General features: G+C 42.3%; 1 protein-coding gene across 4 annotated transcripts in view; it reads right to left on the minus strand.

The window, feature by feature from the left end:
* Nucleotides 1-19,519, minus strand: part of ARHGAP44 (Rho GTPase activating protein 44) — a 503,523-nt gene that overhangs the window by 319,215 nt on the left and 164,789 nt on the right. The window lies entirely within an intron of this gene.

Genomic DNA, 19,519 nt, shown 5'->3' on the forward strand with positions numbered 1-19,519 from the left:
TCAACCTCGCCTTGGAACAGGACCTTTTTGATTTCTGAAGAACTGGGTATGGTTTATATCATAGTCAACTGTGTTTAGTTCTGTTATTATATTGATGTTGAATTGTTGCTTCTCCCTTTCACCTCTCCTCTTGTCTCATCCCCTCTCCTCTCTTGTGGTAACTGATACCAGATCAATAGTGTTGTCAAACTTACAAATATCTCTTAAGAGTATGAACTGAAATAAGAGGATCAATAGGTTTTGATGAACCCATAAATAGCTCTACTGATATCAGAAACCCAATTGTGTTGTTGAATCTACAAATATCTCTAAGTTTTGGAAAATGGTACCAGAGAATCAATTGTTCAATTATCAGCTCAGCCTGCTGATGATTATTTATAAGGTGTTAATTGTCAGAGGGTCAATGGGGAACTGATGTGACTTTAAACAGAAGATCAATAAATCAGCTTAACCTCCAAATAGCTCTTCAGGGTACAAACTGATATGAGTGGAACAATATTGGATGCTAAATATTAGGCTAGCACTTTTGAGTGTGAACTGGTACACAGGATCATAAAAGCCTACAGCACATTTGCACATCTCTTTAGGTTTTTAAACACAAGGGGGGAGGGAGCACACTGCCTCTCATCCCAGCACAGTTCGCCCTATTGCATCCTGATAATTGCAGTACACTTCAATGTTGCTGTAGTTTATTTCACCAAAGTTGGTGCAGATAATGCTATTATATTTAGACACATGTTGCTGGGTTTAGCCCTTCATCAGTAGAGAGCAAAAGTAGTAGAGAGCAAAGTCATCTAGGGTTGCTGAAATGTTGTCCACAACTTCACAGGTCACAATACCACTCCACAGGCACATCAGTGCATCCTAGGTGAGCTTGCCAGCTCATTAGTTCTAGGGAGCCTTAAAATGCAAGAGTGGTACACCACTTCTCATCCCAGCACAGTTCACCCCATTGCATCCTGGTAAAAGCACTTACTTCAAAGTTGCTTTTTAGTAGTAGAAGTTTTTCACCAAAGTTGGTGCAGATAGTGCTGTTATCTATAGACACATGATTCTGGGTTTAGCCCTTCATCAGTAGAGAGAAGTAATAGACAGCATAGAAAAGTCATCAAGGGTTGCTGGGGAGAGCCTGTCAGCAAATTGGCTCAAGGGAGCCTTTTAAACACAGTTGGGCAGCATTTCAGCAACCCCAGATGACTTTTCTCTGCTATCTACTACTTCTGTTCTCTACTGATGAAGGGCTAAACCCAGAAACATGAGTCTGTAGAAACAGCGCTACCTGCAGCAGATGCTGAGAAATGACAATTAAACAAGTCTCCTGTACTTGGCATACTAGGAAGATGCAACTCCCATGGATGAGCAGATATATACCCAAATGTGTTGGGATGGGAATTTAAGGGGTTATTGGCTCCCGGCAAATGCTGCCACAGGATTGGCTCTAGACTGTGGAAGCGAGATATGGATTTTCTCTGACTTTGAATTGTGTTTCAATTGGTGTTCCATAGTAGTTTGGACAGATACTTTTCCTAACTTAGAAGTAAACATATTTCCTTATCTTTTCTGATTTCCCGAGTGTGAATCTTCATGCTAAACACTCTTTCCATCTCCTCTGAACTTCTACTGAGTTTCACATGATGCTGACCCATTTCTCCTTTCCCCTTAAGAAATCCCCTACACACTTTGATTTCTTAAATTAGCTAGGATTAGTTTCTTTATGGAACAGTCAGTTTGAATATTTTGCATACTTTACATATTATTTGCAATCTGTACTTCATAATACTTAAATTCAGAGTGCTTGAATGTTTGAATATTTCCTCTGTAATTATATATTTCATTATTGATCGCCAACTCTACTGATGAGCTAATAATTCTAAAATAAACCTTCATGGTTACATACTATCGTCTTTGTCATTATTGTGGAACTGTTTTGGTTTTATTGAAAAGTAAATTAATTCTGAATGCTAGCTCCCCCTCAAGGCTTCAAGTTGACTACTAAATATCTTTACGATCAGTGGGGAATTCTGTATGATGACTATACCAAGAGATTGAGGTTTGAAAATCAGTGGTCAATCAAGACTTTTATATTTGAGTATTGGAAGGTGAGGGTACTCAGCGAACATGTTCTAGTAGATTGTTGACTATCAATCCAGGAGAACCTTATTCAAATACCAAAGTAGAACCTTTTGAGATTTAGGCATAACAGCTAATATTCCTATTCCTGGTTTCCTTATACAAATCTAAAGATTCCTTCAACAACTAATTTATTCACTGTCAACCCTTCCATCTTTTCAATGCATTTTGGCTGGTCTACCAAGATCTTGCTAAAGGATTGAGTTTACAAAAAAAGAGACCATAAAGTCACACTACTGGGGACACACTTGCAGAAACCGCATCTGGCCGCCCTCTACTTTTGTGTGCATATTCAGGCCTCTCTCACTGCTACTTGCACTTTCCAAATACTTATAAGGACATTCTATGTTAAAAGAAATATCAAAGTGCATACACAAACAATGTATGTTTAGATACTTAGTTCCTGTTTTTTGTTTAGGAAAAAAGATCAGCAGGCATTTTTGTTCCAATTATATTTCCTGTTGGCTCCCGTCCCTGTGATTTTGTGATTCTGGCATTAAACTGGGCAAACTATTTCAGGAACATTGGGTCTTAACTGGATTTAAGGAGAAAGGAAAGAGGTTTATAATTTCCAGCTATGTACAAAATAAAATATATCTAGTGCATGGATTCAGCCCCATTGTTCAAAAATATCAAGGGCTCCCCAACTGCAGAAAACTGAAGTGGGACAGGGGAAAATGTAACCAACAAATAAAGCAAACCCTCCTTCAAGTCAGGGTTCCTAAGAAGCAGAAACCCCAACAAACAGACAATAACAACATCAAGTCAACAAAGAAACCAGGGTGTCTTCGGACTGCAATTTGGCATGTGGAAGTTCAGCCTGTATCGGGAATATTAACTCATCCAATAAAGGATGATGAGACTGCAGCATTAGAGATAGTGTTTGAAATGCTGACATTATGGATTGAAATTTAAGAGTCGATATAATTACTCTGGATGTTCGAGGCGATCTAGCAAAGAAATGTCCTAACAGGTGAATAGGATTGGAGCTCTTTGAGCCCTTCACATTACAGAACGCATTTGATGATCACTACAGTCGTTCCTGGGATGGTTGTAAATATATGAATGTTTTGTGCCCTGAAGAAGGTGGGTGACCCCTAGGGGCCACTTTACACCGAAATGCGCGTCGGCACTGACCTCATTGTCCTGGATGCATATGGTTCATTGGACCTTTTTTCCTTTTCATCTCTCTGTTTGGAAACTATGGCCACTTAAAAGAAAGTTTTCATCAACCTATAAGAACATTGTTCTTCAATTAAGGCCTTATTATAAAAATAGGGGACTCTTCAGTTAAAATGCATAATGCCCCTGTTGGACATTTAAATGTGGGGTCATGAAAGAATTGTTAACTAGTGGCAACATGTGAGACCCTATGGGCAAATACTATATTTCTACTCTGTATATATCTTTTGATGTTTTGTCCAGGCTGTGTTTTTTATATTGTATGATTGTGATGGTGTGACTGTGTGTTGTTTTATTTGCTTTTTCTGTTCCAGGTGACTTAGGATTTTTCTGTATTATATATTCTCATTTGATTATCTTTTTCAATAAATGTTACTTGTTAAATAAAAATGAGTTTTCTCATAACCACGGTTCTGAATATTAGAGACTTGTACTTGTTTACCAATCTTTGTTGACTTGATGTTGTTATCGTCTGTTTTTTGGGGATTCTGCTTCTTAGGAACCCTGATCTGAAGGTGGGTTCGCTTTATTTGTTCAGCCCCATTGTTGGCATGAGAAATGGTTGAGCTAAAGCAAGCGGGCATCGTGTGAGCTGCGCAGCCTATTCAGCATGCTCCCTCCATCACTATCTAGCCATTCAGGGTTGACAGCATAGAAAAGCAAATATGCAATGCGAAGTTTACACAAGTAGCTAACGATAGAGGAGATTGGTTTGAGAATATTGAGGGAATGTGTTGAGTGAGGGCTCTTCGCATTAGGTTGAGGAGGTTGCATCCTACATTAGAGTCTGAGTGGCACAGCTTTATGCATACTTGAGCACCACTCATGTTGACATGGCTTACAAGTGCATACGGGGCATTGTACCTTAATAAGTAGTGTAAACTGTACACGCACTGATGCAAGGTTATGCATGTGTGTTACCAGGGAGAAAATATTGTGTTGGGCAAAGCTGCTGACTTCTAATGGAAGCCTAGAACATCAGTTCTTCCCTCTGCTGCCTCAATTGATGAAACTGGCAAACATGGAGATCTACCCCTACATAACCTCTTAGCGCTATGCCCAGCAGAAATCTCTCTTTGGTCAGATTGAGTATGAGGCAATATCTGCAGGCATTATCCCATCAGTCCCTCCACTTTTGTTCATGATAACCATGCATTTCCCTGTGTTAAGTGGATTGGTGCATGGTTTGAAAATGCATGCATTGTTAACGGTGTGGGTCAAAGATAGGTCCGAGGGTGCCATCACAGTAGGACGTAGTCATATTCTCGATACTGTGCATGATGGGTACAGGATAATCAGCATGTATCTTCCTCTAGAATATGATGACAAATAACCTTATAGCAATGAGACCTTCCAGAGCACACCTTATGATAGAGTATACAGTGAGGGAGCAATTAAGAATATTAAATAGTGTAATATCCTGGGGTGGGATATCCTGTAAATGTGTCAAAGCACAACCCTCAAAGCGACTGAGATTCAGGAAGTGAGTATGACGTTGTGAAGAAAAGAGTTTAAAGTCCCAGGATAGATAGACTTTGGTGAAAAGTATCCTCTTTGTATTCATCTCCTTGCCCACGAGAGAATCTTTGTGGAGCTGGTCCACGTGCCTTATAGCGTTGAAAGGAACAGGGCATGAAGACTGAGCCCTACTGTGACATTCTGATCAACAGTCTCTCCGAAGGGAGTCTATTGTCAGTAAATTAGCAAAGTCCTAAGGCAGTGATGTAATGGTCGGGACTAGCCTTACCAAAATGGTTTTGTTGATATGTGTTGTTGTGCACTCATTTTCTTGCCCATTTGGCATCTTCAATGGGGGTAGTTCACATGACTATACCATTAAAACCTAGTGATCACAGCCTTGGCCCTTCTGTGTTAATTTTGATAACTAAATGTACTGCTTCTATGGTGCCTATTTGGCAGGGTTAGACTTCAAACAATTTTGTATTGGGGGAAGGATTTGACTCTACCAAATTAGTTTGAAGCTAGACCTAACTTCTATAAAGCTCTTACATGAATACCTACATACTTACTAGCATGCCACATACACCAGTAGGCACCTAACTCTAACTGGAAAGTAATGAAACAAGATCTAAAGTTTCAGTATGGGCTTTTCTGAGTTATTAGTAGTGGTTGAAGGTGATGGTGCGCAGGTGGTAAAATCATTTATTCAGGAATGGGTGTGTATCGCATCTTCTCTGCATTGAAGATCAATAGTTTCCTTTTCTATTCCGATTAATAGTGACTTTCTATTGAGTAGGCATGGGGCTTAGTTTGTAAATAATTAAGTTTAGGGACCAGACGTTTTTCTTAGAAGCCCATTGCCAGCACTGACAATTGACAGGGTTGATGACTACTAAGTCTACTTGGGGCTGTGTTAAAGAGAGCGTCCTGTGTGTGGGCCTCTTTCTCCACCCAGGGCACTTCAGTATTACAGAAGGTGCTGCAGACCCTTGCGGTGCCGCCTCTGTAATACAGATTGTGCCAAAGCTAGATATGAGCCAGCGCAATCTGAATGGGGTGTCCCCTCATTTGTATGTAGTGTAGCTATGTGCAAAGAAGGGGATCTGTTGCCTGTGTCTGTGTTATATTACAGACACAGGCACTGAGGAAAAGAGACAGTGATGAGGTACGCTGTTTGTGCACCACAGAGAGATGGCACACAGACACCTCCGGAGTGAATGGCAAAATAGCAAATTTAAACACCAGATCTACCATTCCCAGTGCAGCTGCGGGTTCATCCCTGCCTTGGGAACAGTGTATTTGCTGTGATATGGTGCACTGTCCTGGTCCGCACAGTGCAGTGGGACACTGTGCCATATCCATACTACACCACTTTGTCTTTATTTGATATCATGCCTCTTTCTTGCCACACCCTAAACTTCCTTCTTTTTTATCTCAATTTTAAGGTGCTTTTTGATCCCTGATGTTTCACTTTGTCATTCTTTTCCTATCTCCCCCCCTCCTTTTTCTTCCTATCTCACTCTTGCATGCTTGCTTTGGTTCGAAGTCTAATGCTGGCAAAACGGGACTATGACCACCACTTGCAGCCACCTGCACAAATTAAGCAATGAGGGGAATCTTCGACTGAATGAGTTTTCACTTACAAATGCATCTCAAACAGCACTCGCATGCTGAGAGGACATGGGCTGAGATTTATGATAACAAGGGAAATGGCGGCCTGCCGATTCGGCCACATTTGATTTTTGATGAATGTATGATGGAAAAACGAATGCTGGAACCATGCATGCCTGAACAACGCGGTCAGAACAACGATCGCGTTGTTACCACGAATGCCTTTACCACACATGCCTTTACAATGATTTTTCTTTGTAAAAGGAAGCCTAGTAAAGGCATGTGTGGGAACGGCATGTGTGGTTCTAGCATGTGACCACCACCTGCCTTAAGGCCCAGAAGTACCCCACCCCTAATACTAAAACTACCCCAACCCACCCACCCCTAAAGCAAAACTACCCAGATACCTCCTACCCACCATGAGCCCTAAACCCTTCCCCGGTCTCCCCCATCCACCCTAAAAACAACTGACCCCCCCACTCCGTCCCCAAATACCAAACTACCCCAATCCCCCACCCCCAAAAACGAAACTACCCTGATCTCCCAGCCCGCCCCTAAAAATAAAAGTACCCTGATTCCCCCACCCGCCATTAAAAACCTAACTACCCGATCTCCCACTCCACTACCCCAAAAACCTAACTACCCCGATCCACCCTCCTACCGCCAAAAAAAAAACTACCCCGACCCCACCCCAAAACAAAACCACCCCGGTCCCCCACCCTCAAAACCCGAACTACCCCTATCTGCCACCCCCCAAAACCAAACTACCCCACCTCCAAAAACAAAAGTACCCTGACCCCCCTACTCCCCAAAACCAAACTACCCCGATCCCCCACCCCCAAAAACCAAACTACCCTGCTCCCCACTCCCAAAAACAAAAGTACCCCAACCCCGTCCCAAAACAAAACTACCCTGACCCCCCACCCCAACCCTAAAAACAGAACTGCCCTGATCCCCCCACCCCTAAAAACCAGAACTACTCTGGTCCCCCACCACAGCCCCTAAAAAAACAAACTACCCCGACCCCCAATCCCCACCCCAAGCCCTTAATCCACCCCACCCCTAAAAACTATCACCCAACCCTGCCCTAACCCCACTTACCTCACCACGTCCTCTCCCGATGCACTCTCCCTTTTTCTCTGCCTTTACCACGCATGTGCATTGTTTAGCACATACGTGGTTAAGGCTGAGAAAAAGGGAGTCATTTGTTAACACAAGCGTGGTTCCGCTTGTGTTAACAACGTTGTTGTGGTTCTGGCATCGTTGTTCCGGACGTTTCCCATTTTTATGGGCGAGCACAAAGTGCTCCGTCCATTCTGTAATCTCTCTTTGGGCTTGAAACCACACCCATGCCACGTCAGTCACCTACATTGGTTCGTGGGCTTGCCTTTTAAAATCCGCTTGCTTTCATTTGTGAATGGCATGCATACGTCATGCCTTTTCTGGTGTTTAGCCCACCTAACAGCACTGGTAAAGTACCAAAAACATACGAGGCTCGATGTTTTCAGCCTGGAGTCTGGACTACTTTATCTGTTTATTTTCCACACAGCGGGATCGCGCTGCATTTTCTTGCTTTACAACGCTAATAGCTCTAACTCGAACAAATGCGAGAGCCGTTGCATTGAAAATGCTTGTTGATATTTGCGATTATACCAAACACTATCTTTGTTAGTTAAGGCCAGGGCTCTTTAACGGTAAAGAGTATAAACTGTTACTTAGCTTTAAAACAATAAATCAACCATTATTATACCAGAATATCTGCTTCAATTTGAACCCGATATCACTCCAAATAAAGCAGACCTTGCAAACACATAAGTCGTAAGTGGTTTTTAGGTCTGGAGTTTAAAAGGAAAAATAAAAAATGAAATTCATCCAATAAGGATAATCGTTACACACTATTAGCCCCTTTGGAGATTCTTACCAGCATAGCCTTGATAGTAACAGCACAACTGATGGCCCACGGGAATGCCCAGTGTATTGTGCATTCACATAATCTTTCCTTATCACATTTTGGTAACCGCATTAGGTTGGTCCTCACTCTCAATCCACAGAGAAAGTGGAAGAGAGACAAACGGGCAGAGAAATAGAAAGATAAACACAGAAAGAAGAAAAAAAAACAAAGACAATAAAGGGAAAGAAAAAGAATGAAAAACAGAAAAAATACAAAGAGAATCAGAAAGAAAAACATTGAAAGAGAAGGACAAAGGAGAAAGGAAAAGAAGAAAAAGAATGAAAAAGAGAAATAGGGAAAGAAATAAAAATAAAAAGAGAACGCGAAAGAGAGCCAGAGAAAGTGAAAGTAACATGGCTTTTGGTGTTAAACCTTCTCATGCGCCGAATATGAAATAAATAACCTGAGACAAAGATTTTCTGAGTTTGGCTATTGAATTATTGACTTTTTTTGTCGTGCTGCGTGCTCTTGGTGATGTTTCATATTATCCATTGCTGCGATCTTGCTGCGCTATGGTTTTCTTCCTCGTCCTGACTGCCCATGAGGCCAGCTGTGCTGCCGTGAATAAGAAAGGCCTTCTCGTGCAGCTCGCAATAAACCCGCGGGTTCAGCCCTGCTGCCTCCATTCCCTTCCCTTCTCGCAGTAGGGATGCGCCTACAGCTACCAGATGGCTCCGCGCCATTAAGACTCTTCCTCCCCAGCTGTAATTGACCAAATCAGTGCATTCCGGGGGCTGCAGTCCTCGCGCAGTTCACGCGAGCCAATTGGAAATTAAAGGGTTCTAAAACCAGGACTGCTGTGCCTCGGTGACATGGAGGACTCTGGGTACCTACTCGGATTATCGGTGTAGAATTTCCCCACTTCGGCTCGCTCTATCGCACTTATTCGTGTAGAGTTATCATTAGGTTTTTGATGGTGACAACGGGGCATGATGCGCTGTAAATGCGGGGCCGCGCCCCATCGCTTCAGACCAGGTAAATGTAATGTGCGCCGCAATCCGACTGGGGCCCCTTTATCGTATCTGCCAGGCCCTCTGAGGCCGTTAAGTGATGGATAGTTCACTATTCAATGGTCTAGAAACAGATGTTTTTGAACTATTGCATCATATGTCCCTGGAGAGAGACGTGTGCGCCGCTCTATCGCTGAACCCAGCATCCTACCACGGAACGGACAGGCCTTGCCTGGCAGAAATGCTTTACGTACAGGCGCTGAAAGTAGGGGTTCGGCTGCACCCTCACACTAACCATGCTGGAGATCAGAAGGAGAATGAGCAACAAAGATGCCTTTTTAAATGTAGCTTTTTTCTCGTTAACATTTGCTGTGGGTTCGAAGGCAGAGGTCAGGTGTCAGGCTCTGTCTGGTGACAAATTGCCACATATTCAAGGGGATTGGTGTTCATACTATGCATACATATATGTATGTATGTGTGTGTATATATACAGTGCTTTAAATGGAAAAATAGAAGTGCAGGTACTCTGTAATAGAGTACCTGCTTGTTTCTGAGAAGTACCGGTACTCTCCAATTAAACGTATTACGTTTTTCCCGAGATATGCCGGTACTCTCCCTCTCAAAATAAAAAAGTGCTGGTACTCAGTACCGGAGAGTACCGGCCCATTTAAAGCACTGTATGTATATATATATATATATATCCATGAATACATACATCAACATCCAAAAAAGTCAAGTAATGACGCGCTCTCAAGCCGGTATTGTTTGCATGAACAATAAACTCTCTGCACCGGCTTGGGAGCGCGTCATTACTTGACTTTCTTGGATTTTGATGAAATTAATCGCCAGATTGCTCTGCTGGTGAGGACGCACCCCCGCCCCCCGATGGCACTGACTCGGAGGAGCAACTATTAGGTTAGGATATATACATGTTTATAGACACACACATGAATATGGTCTACTAAACACATGAATACAAAACCTAGGAAACAATAAATTCACAAATTGTGGTATGCAACACAGAATACACACAAAATGTATGAAACGCCATGCTCTGTTCACCTCTTTGCCAAAGGCACTTGTAGAAAAAAGAGGTCTACCAACAGCTAAAAGCAGAGGGATTGTGAGTTATGGTGAAATGTTTGCAGTTTGTCCAACAACATATACAAAATTGTTATCCCTTTCCTGCCCACCAAGCCTTCTTGTAACTTTAATTTCTCAAAAGCTACTCAATAGATTTAAGCCACACCATGAAAAGCATGCTTTCTTAGTAAAGTTGAAAGTTCATGTCACCCTTGGCATAATTCTATTCAGTGGGTTTTGCTTAAGTAGAGAGCACAATTTCCTAAAGAAGCTAAAAAATGTTGACCCCCTCTTAATGTTTTTCCCCTCGAAAGAACTACACTAAAACTGGCATTGCATTCCTGAGCAGAATGTGTTACAAACGCTGTGCAGGTTTGTCCAATGAAATTAGAGCTATAAGGAAAGCACGATGCTGAAAGCCAGTTGGTTTATAAATTCGTTCTGCTCACCCAAGCATGTAGTATAGTGCCAACTAGCACCCTGACAATGTTGGACCACATAATCCCCAAATTCTGTATGGGAGAGCTAGTGGGCGTGCATTTTCTGTTCAGGCAGCACATTTATGGAACTCGAACTGAACTGTAATGTTTTGCCCTTTAGGAAATCACATAAAACTTGGTTATATGCTCTTTAACAATTTACCCAGACAATTACTGGTTTTCAATCCTTTGTTAAACATCAACTAAAACACTGTGATCCTGTAATCTGCGCCCCTAACGTATGCACATGTAGTTATACATGCTTCTTTCCAAATGATTTCAGATTAATAGAGATAAGGTGAACTTTTCTCGATAATAAAACACTGCAGCTATTAGGAAAAGAATTTACATATTTTGCTCCATCACAATAAACTCTCTGACTTGACTAGTGCAGCTGTAATGTCATTTCATAAAAGCATCTCAGTGAAAAGAAAATCAATCCCCAGCGGCGCGCGCAGCGCCATCAAAGCAGTGCCAGCTTCTGAATACTCACACCCGACCTGTGTGATTCATGCCTCAATATGCTGCCTGTAAAAATATGTTGCTAAGCGATGCCGGTGCGGTCCCCATCCCCCGGATTGAGATAAAAATACATTTGTCGTAGCTCTGCAGCCCGTCGCCTGGCTTCCATCTTTAAAGTCTCAGTGGCAATGGTTTCGACAGCAGTCGCATCAGATAAGAGTGTTGGGACCGTTTAAGGCTCATCTCTCCTGACCTCATTTTGATGTGGAATGCCACAATTACGGTCAATTTCAGAGTTTGGCAGGAGTACATTTTTTTTGTAACCAAAGCTTATCTTTTTCTTTCTCATTCTTTTTAATTCTCGTAGTTCGTTGTTGCATTTTAGCTCTCGTATAAGCCAAGATCTTTTGACTTCCATAAAATTATGTATATAAGATATATTACTTTCGAGGGCTTTCAGGCAATTCTCTTCATCCATTGACTCGTTAATGTGTAATTTGCATTTTGCTCTGCCCACCCGGGCATGGAGCACAGGGGTAGCCCACTTCATCCTTTGGCTCTCTGCGAGTGAGGGCACTCTCTTGCAGATCGTGCACTTACACACAGTCCCCTTTTACGTTTTTTATACAAAAAACATCCAGAAAGGAAACAAACATTGGCAAAGCCAAAAATCAACATCTAGCACCAGACTTATGGGAATTTCCAGTGCTTGTTAATGGATTCGTTTTACTGTCTTACTTTCTGTAAAACGGAGAGACTTGCATTTAATAGGAAATCAATTGCAGACTGAATAACAGTCCCTGCAGCCCTGTTTTAGTGGCCACCAAATGCAAGATACAAGCAGTGATCACCTCGGTTCATCAGGCATAGTTGCCAACAGTAATGTAAAAGGGCTTTGTCAATATGGACAACTTTACATGTGTAATACATAAAAGCTACAGCTGCAATGCCCTTGGCAAGAAGGTCTTCATAGTAATAATAACTCCCCAAAAATGCAGCAGAGTTTATCACTCAGATATCAGCTTCAGCTGTATTTTGTAAATTAAACCATTTTCTCCAAACATCAGCTCATAAGTTCTGAAAATGCACGCATTTTCACCTCGCACATACTCTTTCCAATTTTGCTCTACATTTATTAAAAGATCAAACAAAAGCTTCTAATTTAGTAGGCTGGGCTGCACGCAGGAAAGTTACTTACAGAGCGGTGATGGAACAGTTGTTGGAGTTGGGGTAGTGCCATCAATTGTGCATCACTGAAGTCCTAGGGATTGTGGAAAATCCAAGTGGTACACAATTAATAAGTGTAGTTATAAGCCATGCTCATTCAGGCGGAGAGTTGAAAGGGTGTGCTATGTAGCTGACGGTGTATTATGAAGAAAACTGTTACAAATATATTGCTAAAGCATGGTGTGGAAGCACATTTGTCTATAGGCTCCACATTTTCCATTGAAATCGACACACAATTAACACAGATTTGTAGTTTTACTAATACAACTATATATCACACAAAAGATATTGTGTGGAAATTAGGTCTTGGCAAATATTTATAATTTGTATATCACTAAGTGAAGTTCTTCGTTTGTTTTGAAGCCATCAGAACCTTTGTTTCCACCACACTTCAGTATTATTTAACAAATGTGCTTCAAGTGTCCATTCCTAACTGCTGATGAATTGTGAAATATTTGTACAGCTCGCTTTCTGAAATTAAATGTTGTGTGATAGAAAAAAATGGACATCCACAACCTTTCCTTTCACACTCAATGTACTCCACGAAGATTGTCAGATAGTTCACTTTACAAAATCATCTCACTTTGCACTCAGAGAACGAAAAATAAACACCAATCTCCATGTCCAAAGGAATAAGTAGAAATTTGTCAGAGGATACAGCCTGATATTTGAGCTCTGTCTTTGAACACCAGCAAATTAACAAGATAAAAACAAAATTTAAAGGCATCTGTATTGCTCATTGAACTCCTGAACTCCAGCACAGTAATTGTCAGGGTGCTGAACCACCCCCAGCACCCTTACTTCCAGCGTCTATGCACTTACTGGTAGCTGGAGAGCTTCCAGTGGCTCCCAAGCTACTCGTTGGAGAAGCTTATTAAGGAGTTGCCCTGTCATTGCTGTGTATTAGACAACAATGATCACTGAACAGCATCACAGGAAAGCTTGTACTAGTACACCCAAAAAATTTGCTTCAGTGGTCTACTAGGTAGTTACAAAAGGCATACGTCCTGAAATGGATTGTTAGATAAGGCCATATCATTGTGAAAAGATTAATCACTACACACTGTAATTTGAATTCTACCCCAGCTCACGCTAAGTGGCTTGCAGAGGTAGAAACATGGGCAGAGGTGGAATATAACGTGATGCAGAAGCTAACAGCACAGAGGCGGGCGGGGAGCATTCCACAGGACATAGAATAATTGGCTATTTGTGGTGATCCCCAAGACTTACAAGACCTTCACCCCCCCCTCAGGAGTAGGTTGAACAAATTGTAACCAAGATGAATAAGCAAATGGCTATGCTCCCTCTGTAAATGTAATGTATTACTGAGTTTCAGTAATATAATAAAATGAAAAAAAAAGATGTTTAAAAAGGCTAATAGGGCAGAGGCCTTCAAACTTTTTTGCTTTGAGAACCTTTAAGCAACATTTATTGAACTTGAGGCTCCCTCCTAAACCTTTAGGATTGGAGGAGCAGGAGAGATGCACAGAGCATAGGGGCCAAGGCCAATGAGATAATTTCAGAGGTACTTTTTCAAGAGCTCATAGTCCACACAAAATGAGAGACTTTCAAAATAGCAAATACATCAAACAAAACCAGAAACAGACCCATAAATACTGCTCCACATAACTGGGGTTTTGTGAGCCCCTCGCAATCCTGGGCCCCAATGCAACTGCACCTGTTGGACTCATGATAACTGAGGCCCTGAGTAGCAGGCCACCACCTCTGCCTCTTTCACCTCTTCCCCACCTTGCCTGACTCTCACGCCAACCTTGCAACAGTCTCTGTCCTTTTCAAGAAAAAAAAGCTCCCACATGCTGTCCCCCTTTTTTTCTATAAAAGTGATATTTTGATAGATTTGACAATAAGTCCCTATGCCCCCTTTTTAAAATGAGACATTCATAACTGTGATGCAGTGTACACCTGAGACCCCAGACCCAATGCTGCTGCACCTACTTCAGTAATAATAGCTACTGCCATGCGAGGTGGGCTGTCTGCCATCTTGCCACCTCTCCCTCCCTTCCATTTCTTCAAGGCTAAACTAAGACGTCTCCTCTGCTTCAATTCTCCCCGCCCTTGAATCACTGTTCTGAGGCTCAAAGCAACACTGGCATAGCAAGTGCGTTTTGCAGCTTTATGCAAACAAAGGAGGATAGTAAAACTGCCATGCTTGAGGTTTAGCTGGCTCTACATACCATGGGGCCTTGGTTGTACTCTACCCGTAGCACCAATGATACTTTCTGCTCCCTAGTTTTACAAAAAGCAGCTTGGGTGACCTGGGCTCTAATGCTAGCAAGGACAATGGGTCTCCACTCCACTTTTAGATAGGAAGAAAGACAGAATTGGGGTACAGTGGTTACTTACACCGTTGCCTCACTACCTGTTACAATAATGACAGTGGTGGCCATTGGAAAAAAAACCTGTATACCACCCCCCTCTTAGGGGGCATCTCTTAGAGGAAGTTGTATCTGTTCATTTGTAAACCACAAAATTAGCCCCAGATAGTGCCCCTTCTTCTGGGCCATATCTTTGACACTATCTATGGATCTCACTGTTTCATGTTTCTCCTCCACCATTACTCTGAGGCCAAAGGGTCCAGAGAATTAAGGCTCTGCATCTGAATGCAACCATGTTTGACTCTTCCCTGCTGCCCTCTGGAATCATTTACAAGCACAGCTGTCCTTGAATGTTTAATGCTGACCTTGAAGTCCCTTTGCCTGAAAGCATGGAGGTGGTGGGGTACAAGGAGCTAAAGGCAAAAAGTCCTTTTTTACAATAATTTCATTGATGAAGTCCCTTAAAGCTTCGTTGTTACAAAAATGTATTCTTTTTAAGAGGTAAGGTAAGGTTATCAGCTGAGTTGCAGTGCAAGTGAGACACTTACTAAAGTGTTGCCACCAGAAGCATTCTGATTACTTACTGCTAAAATATACATTTTGAAAGCATATTTTGTTATCTCAAACACAACTTCAGGATGTGGTGGAATGGTTGAAGCTGATGACTTTGGACTTGGGAACGAGGTTTAAGTCTCAGCAGATTCTCAACATCCTGTGATTCTGGGCAAATCACTTAAGGGGTTATTACAACTTTGGAGGAGGTGTTAATCCGTCCCAAATGTGACGGATATACCACCAGCCGTATTACGAGTTCCATAGGATATAATGGACTCGTAATACGGCTGGTGGTATATCCGTCACTTTACCGTCACTTTTGGGACGGATTAACACCTCCTCCAAAGTTGTAATAACCCCCTTAATCCCCCCATGCCAAAAAAATGATTGGGACCTTGTGTAATGTAACTGGTGCTCCTGTAAACGCTCCAATGCCTTTGGGTGGCGTCTGCACTATATAAAACAGGAAAAAAAGACCTGTGGCAGCCCAATTTATATTAAAATAATGACTTACATATTTGCATATTCTGTCACAGGCTGGGACGTCATAGCACTGTAAATATATAAGTCTATATGCCACAACGCACCAGTTAGGAATCAATTGTGTGTCTTTCTGGTCAGACACACAGACATCTGCAGTGATCACATTAACTGACTGAGATGTCACATTTGCCAACAATTATTTTTTAAATAGTTTTATATAGCGCAAACCTGACCCAAGGTATCATAGCACTTTACATGAGCACCAATTACATTGCACAATCACATCACGTTATTTTATATGCAGTTACGTGAAGACAAAAAATAACAAAATACTTACAGAATATTTTGTTCTTTTTAGACACCACTTTGACTCTGCCACCACACTCAGTGGTCCCAGTAGCACTCTGGATCACGGTTCGTATACTCTTGTATGCATATCAAGTTTGTTTTTAAAGGAAATAGCCTAGAAATGAAGAAGGTCACACTTTCAGGCCATCTTAATTTACACCTCTTTGCTGAGGCTTTTGCTCCTCCTGGGAATGCAGCCACGGACTCCCGGAGGGGCACACCCCACAGTTTTAAGACATATGCTATGGTGTAATAGTGGTTTACTGTATTCATTGTTTAGAATATCTCTGTGTGCTCAACTACTAAGTTTGTATGAATGAATTCCAGATGAACCATTGTTTTGAGTATATACTGAAAGTCCTGGTTCTACTTGCATTGGTGCTGCTCTTTCATACACAGTATTAATGTCCAATAAGGCTGCGTGCATGATATTAAAAAGTAGGACATGTCCAAGGTTAATGTAAAACATGTCCTTACTGTCACAAGGCTCCAAAAGCAATGTATCAGAGTTAACTGTTTCTAGGAAAGCATTGTTTTTTCATCCTAAAATTAAATAATGTTATTGCTCCTCTTTGGAACCAGATAAAAAGTTAACTCTTGGAATTTGTAAACTATCTATTACACATCCAACTCATTAGTAAATTCAGACTTGTACTAAATATTTTACAACTAGTAATTTTAAGAAGTTGCCTTCTACCTGCATAAGGCCTGTAGAAATCTTATTTACAGTAGCTTCTAACTGTCACCCAGGCACTGAATAGCTCCTTGATGAGGTGTAAACTTGCTTCCAGAGCTCAGATCAAGGCATTGGGTGTGGGTAGGTGTTTCATTTCTCTGACAGGATGGCCATCTATGCAGTGCCCAATAACTTAATTATCTTTAAAGAGGCCTACACAGTCAAAGAGAAATGTAGCTAACACCTGGGACTGCCACCTTTTTATTCTGTTAGCCAGCCAGACACCAATCCCACTTAAAGAGGAGCATCCCATAGAACAGGTTTGAGTGACCACAGAGGAGAGGTTGCTTATTTCCCTGGCAACAACTCTAGGGTGGGCACAGGAGCTTTGCACAAGCGAAGAAAGGTTCTGCCATCTTGTTTTTAGGTAAAGAGGGGCAGTCTAGGATTATTTGCAGTAGAGCACAGAGGAACTGCTGCAAAGGTAGGTAGGTTTACCCCTGGTAACTTCTTATCTACTGGTTAGTAAGGGGCCAGGAATCAACCTCGCTCACAGGTCAGTTCCACACATACATGTGGTACCCTCTGAGCACCCTCTTTAGGACACTACCGGACTTGTGGAAGATACACAAAGGACTCCACCTGCTGTTGAGACTTCTGAGGAGAACCCCAAGGGCTGGACCTGCTCCCATTTGCACCCAGCTCCAACAAGTGGACTCGAAGGGTGAGCTGCCTGTTAGGCTATAGGGTCACGAAAGCTGCAAGAAGCCCACTTCCCTGGAAGAGCTCAGCTGACCAGTTTCTACTGGACCTGCCCTGAACCCTCCTGGTGGATTCTGTTAGAGTATGTCCTGTCCCCCAAGTGCTGTTCCTGAGGCCCTGGAACTCTTGGCCATTGTCAGAATGTACTGCTCCAGCCTAAACTCAAAACTAGAACTTTAAAGCGCTTTGAAGACTTTTTGCCTGGAGCACCAACAGAGGTCTAGGATCAACCTGCCCAGCCGATCTGCCAAAGGTGCATTACCAGTGGGCCTGACTTCACTGTAGCACCTGCTACATTCTTCTCCACAGCAGCAAATCCATTTAACTGGGCCCAGGGCTGACCAGCAACCAGCAACGTCAGAGCCTATTTGGCTACAGCCCCCAGCCTTTCCCTGCTGGAGAAATCTGACTCATCGAAAAATGTCTATGCCTGCAGTTAGAAAGCTTTACCGGTCCCGACGCCGAGTGGCAGCTGAATGAGTTTGATGACTTCCTGGGTGAGAAACACAGACTTTTCCTGCTGAGAGCTTTCCCTCCTCTGTCGATGGCTTCACCAGGACTTCAAAAAGCAGCAACCCATCATTTTTGGCCCCATCTTTGGATCCAAACTGCTGCCTTGCCCCGCTGAAGACTCTTATCTTCTCAGGAAAGTCCGAAGGTAACTCTTTGATCAGCACCACCCTGGTCCTCCTATCCGACCTGTGCTTCATCACAGTTGGCTTGAAACCTTACCCTTGTCCCAATGTAGTGTGAACAGTTGCCTGTGGTTGGCTCTTTCCAGTGCTATTTATATTTAAAAAAAATAAAAATCATATCTTCAATACCCCATAATGGGCTTTTGTCATTTTTGTAAACTTTTGTTAATTCAACAAATTCCCAGTTTTTATAAATTGGAGTGGGATTTTTATTGGGTTGTGTTTTTAAATTTGTAACTGTTTTTGAATTTCTAAATGCTTTACATATTTTCTAAGGTTAAGCATGTCTGCTCTGTGCCATAGCTACCAGGATCTTAGCTCCAGTTTAAATTACTAAACCCTTTACTGGACCTAGAAAGACTAATGCCATTATTACTTGTGGTTGACAAACATTATATTTGATATACTAAAAAGTATATAGGGACACCAGTTTGAAGACCAGATGGCCACATTTTTCTTGGAGTCACGCGATAGCATTTCTTAAGCAATCACAGGCATTTTATTTAGTATGTTTGGGGGCATGTTTACACTTGTTTTGCACCAAATTTGCATCTTTTTTTTTTTTACGCAAATTCGGTGCAAAACTAACTCCATATTTATACTTTGGCGCTAGAGCCGTCTAGCGCCAAAGCTATGGAGTTAAAGTAATTTTTTGGACGTGGAAACCTACCTTGGTCAATGAGATGCAAGGTAGGCGTTCCCGTGCAAAAAATGACTATGGCCTTAGCGCCATATTTATCCCACCGTGCTAAAATCAAGCACGGGGGGAGGAGGGGTCAAATAATGGTGCAAAGCTCGCTTTGCACCATTATTTAACGCCTGGGTCAGGGCAGGCATAAGGGAACCCGTGGGCCTATTTCCATGGTGGAACATCATGGAATAGGCCCACAGGTGCCCTCCCCAGGCCCCAGGGACACCCCCACCCACACCAGAGGGACAGCGGAGGAATGGCGAACCCCATCCCAGGTAAGTATAGGAAAGTACAGGTAAGTATATATATATATATATATATATATATATATATATATATATATATATATTTTTTTTTTTATTGCCATTGGGGGCCCTGAAATGGGTCCCCCTACATGGTACTGGGTGCAATGGCCATGCCCAGGGGAACCTGGTCAC

This window comes from Pleurodeles waltl, chromosome 7 (genome assembly GCF_031143425.1).
Source record: "Pleurodeles waltl isolate 20211129_DDA chromosome 7, aPleWal1.hap1.20221129, whole genome shotgun sequence".
Taxonomy (NCBI): Eukaryota; Metazoa; Chordata; class Amphibia; order Caudata; family Salamandridae; genus Pleurodeles; species Pleurodeles waltl.